The sequence below is a fragment of the Durio zibethinus genome, chromosome 19 (genome assembly GCF_047325235.1).
Source record: "Durio zibethinus cultivar Kanyao isolate XHJ-2024 chromosome 19, ASM4732523v1, whole genome shotgun sequence".
Classification (NCBI taxonomy): domain Eukaryota; kingdom Viridiplantae; phylum Streptophyta; class Magnoliopsida; order Malvales; family Malvaceae; genus Durio; species Durio zibethinus.
Genome location: NC_143180.1, coordinates 5,322,011 through 5,326,322, shown reverse-complemented (window position 1 = coordinate 5,326,322; position 4,312 = coordinate 5,322,011). Strand labels below are relative to the sequence as shown.

The 4,312-nt window shown below is 33.0% G+C and overlaps 1 long non-coding RNA gene across 1 annotated transcript; it reads left to right on the top strand.

The window, feature by feature from the left end:
• The first annotated feature begins 1,975 nt into the window (after nt 1–1,975).
• Nucleotides 1,976–3,728, top strand: LOC149513384 (uncharacterized). The gene is made up of 3 exons (XR_016330518.1): nt 1,976–2,099; nt 2,562–2,794; nt 2,882–3,728. It is a non-coding gene; the product is annotated as an uncharacterized LOC149513384 (long non-coding RNA).
• The last annotated feature ends 584 nt before the right edge of the window (nt 3,729–4,312 follow it).

Here is a 4,312-nt window from a genome sequence, read left to right as displayed (position 1 = left end):
CTGATATAGTTCAAAGAGAAGATCAATAATCTATGACTTACAATAAAAACAGTCCCCAGACTGCAATATTTTGTACACGTAAGTGAAGTCTTTAAAAAGAATTAAAAGGTAAATGCTGGAAACGCAACAAGAGGAGTAGCTTCTAGATTGAAAAACAAAGTAGAAGCTTTTACAACTAAAACCGAAAAAAATTAAAAGAAAGAAATGGGGAGGAGAAAGGGAAAGGGAAAGAGAAGAAGGAAGCTTAGGTTTTAATAGGGGAATGAAGATGATATATGGAGGTCTGATAACCACCAATGAAACTGCCAATCGGAGCCGCTTCTTCTTCTTCACTTCTGCTTTTGAGCACGAACAATTTGATTTGTGGTAGTGTGGGGGATAGGTGCGACGGAGAAGGGGAAGAAAATTTAAATTTATTATAATAAGGATTGAGGATCTTCGCCCTACCTTCTTTCACTCCTCTACTATTCTTGGTATATATTTAAATTTAAACTTATTATTTTCTTTTTAAATTTATTAAAAAATTGTTTTTTGATGGTCTAATCAATTGTTTGTAATGGAATTAGTGTATTAATTTTTGAGATTATGGTTATGATGAATTGTTTTGACTTTACAAATTGTAAGCTAATAGATTTCAAAGTTCAGCTCGAGTTGCTGACATGCGTGTTCTTAAAAACCCCTAAATCAGTCTACATTTGCTTGGTCTACCTTTCACTCTCCTAATCCCAAACCCAAATCTCCAGCGCTCACTCCTTACTCCTCGTCCATCGGTGACACACCTCTGCATGTACGATGATGTCTTCCCTAAACTTTTTTTGACCATTGATCAATTCTTCATTTTCTTAATTTGATGATGTTGGGATTTTTATTGATTTAGTACCTGATTTTGAAAAAGTGAAGGTTTATGAGTTTGTTTGTTTATTTATTAATTTTTATTTATATTTTTATTGATTTAGGACCTGAATTTGAAAATGTGAAGGTTTAAGGGTACAATATTTTTATTGATTTAGTGAAATTTGGTTTTCCATTTGTCATTTCTTGAAATATCTACTCTCGAAAAATTAATAGGTAGGACGAGACTCTTGAATTTGTTACTTTGAATTTCTCTGATCCATAATTTATTTTTTATTCTAATGACAGTTGTTGTTATTAGGTTAAAAATTAATTATGTCCATGCCAACCCATGACCCAAGTTTAGTTGCAGCAGAATGTCATGTGATTGCTATAAGAAAGTGGAGTATAAAAGTCAATATTTATTTTGTTGGAGTTAAAACCGCTAATGATGGGTTTTTTATCATATTATAAAAAAAGTATACTCTGCAATTTCAATTTCCTTCACAAGGCCAAGTTTTCTTCGTCTTTAACTTAAAGGAAACCATAATGAAACTCCTTCAAATCAGAGCATACAGCTCTGAAACCTTTAATTAAAAAGACTTGAAATTTTTCTATAAAATCCAGCAAGCCAAATGCCAATATTTAATATGTATATACCAACGAATGGAGTAATTTCTTAGTAGTATCAAGTGTTGGTGTACAGTAGTAGTAGTAGTAATATAATTTAAGTCTTTTTCTCCAACTAATTTCCTACATAGTCAATGACATCTACCGCTCTCTGCAAGCAATCTCTTCTGTCAAGTTGGCTGATCGCAGCTCACCTTCCCAATCTCACAGAATTCGCATCATAGTCAATGGCATCCACCAGCTCTCTGTAAGCAATCTCCACATATAGATAAAAGTTGGCTGATCGCAGCTTACCTTCCCATAAAAATTTCTTCACCTCAACAACCACAACCTTCTTCTTCTTCAACAAGTCTAAGGAGTGCAAACCAGATCATTCCAGTAAGTACTTCAACCCATAATTAAACAACAAAATAATTATACCTTAATTCTCTTTTTATTTTTATTTTCTCCTCAAAATTTTAATATATACACTAATTTTCAGGAATAGTTCTGTTAATATTTCACTGAAACAAATTACTAATATGATGTTTTAATTGTTTCAGCAAAAGTTCAAGAACTATACGTTTATGAAATCAACGAGCGAGACAAAAACAGCCCTGCGGTTTTAAAACTAAGCCAAAAACCTGTTAACTCTCTTGGTGATTAGCATTTTTATGTTATTCTTCTTTCATACGTTCATTTATATCATCCTTCTTCCTTTCGTTCATTTTTTTTTTTATAATCTAATTCTTCTTATGTTATTTTTAGAAAAAGCCTTATGTAACTTTTAATAGTTTTTCTGATCCCTTTTTCTAAGCCATGGCTAAACACTGGCTTTGGTTTAACTATCATTTACAATGAATATCTGCTTTCCTTCCTAGCTGTGTTGTATTTTTAATAAAATACTGATATCTCATCTAATTAAAGTATTATTTCTTGCTCCAGTTTATTTGCAAGGTTTGAAGTTACAAATATAATGGACAAATATAATGATTTGTGTTTCATTGATCAATAGAATCGTTTATGTTTCATTAAGCAGGGATTGTTCTTTTCTGTGACATATTTTGATCTTTTCAAATTAGGTAAATTTGAATTCTCCTGGTTTTTCTTTGTGGTTATAGGGATTTACAACATATGCAGAAAGGACAATTGTTGAGGCTGTGTAGGGCAAAGACAGAGCTGTATTAAATATTGGGATTGGTTGGAGGGGCTTAAATGAGGTAATGGAGAGATTCAAGGACAACCTGGAATTCACAAAGCCCAAAACCAATCAGGAAAGAGTTGATCCGGACACTGTTTATTCTGAAGTTCCTTATGAGAAGGGTTTTCAGTTCCTTGGCTCATTGAACGTCAGGTATGTTGAATGTTTTTTCTTTAAAGTTTTCATGTTGTTTGTAAATAATATTAGTACATCATTATGTGGTTTTTCTGGAATGCTTAGATTGGAAGCCCAGCTTTTGATGAATTTATCAAGAAACATATTGCCACCTTCAAGTTCAAATCAATTGACACTGAGACATTTCTTGACTTCTTGAACGCATATGTCCCTGGCATAGAGAAAGAAATAGACCTAGTGTCGTGTACCGAGGGGACTGGTATCCCTCCAGATGCATATGAACTAATATCCAATCTATACACAAAATTGTGTCATTGGCAAATGAATTCAAACTTGGGGGTTGCTAATTGGCAAGGGCAGGAATGGGAGCTCTAGTTAGAGAACCTGCCTAAAGTTGTAGAGGCTTCCGAGGTGGTGTTGCTTCTCTCTTAAAGCTTCATTTCTTATGCTTTACAAGATTACTTGATTTTATAATACTTTCTTGAACTTCCAGTTTTAAGATTACTTGATTTGTTATGTTCTACCTTCCTTAGACCCATACATATAAAGATAAAATTGTAATAAGTGTGGTTGAAATGAAACTGCTATGCTAGATGTGTAGTGTGGGCTTACGAGGAAAATTAGATTAGGAACTAGCTTATTAGGGAAAAGGTGCAAGTTGCATCCATTGAGGACCAAAATAAGAAGAAACATGTTTAAAGTGGTTGGAGATGTAAAGAGAACGCTAACAATTGCCTCCATGGTAACTTGATGGAGGATACCATGTCAATAAAGGGGGAAAACTGGAAAGAAACCTGAATGGAAAACTATGTAAAAGGAACTGTTCTTTTTTTAGCTCAATGAGTATATGGTTTGAGAAGAGCTAAGTAGCAGAGCATGATTGATATTAGCCAAACCTATGTAGTTTGAAGAGACTTTATTTGTTGTATATCAGATAACATATACTCAAGCATTTACACATATGTATGTTACCCAGTTATCTTATCCTTTTTATTTTAATCAATCACTGAAAACGTGCAAGAAATTTAAAATATTTTATTTGTTACAATAAGACTTTAACTTTATTGTATCTGTCATAACATTTAGATCCGGGAATCTATCACTAGACATTGACTTGAAAGAGTCGCCACCAATCTTTTTTATCTATGTGCGATTGGCCACCTAAGGAATCTATCCTTTTAAAGAACACCTAAGCTTAAGGGTTCCTAAAGAATAGTTTTAGGTCTACTAACCAAAACAAAGTTCGAGAGTTCGGTTACGTGTGAGCAAGGTTATAGTACCCTCACAACCGTCATCAAAAGATGGTATCAGCTTAATTTTGTGTTATCCAATAAACTTTAAAAATTTACCAAGTGATTAATTATTGGAAATTATTCTCAATTGACTCTAATACTTTTAGCAAAAAATTGAGAAAATTCCCTCACCTCAAGAGTATGCAAGGAAACTACTGTTTCACTTGCAAAGGCTCTATCGTCGGATTGTTTAACATTAAAGAAAATTCAAGAAACAGAAAGGAAAATAAATAAAAAAATTATT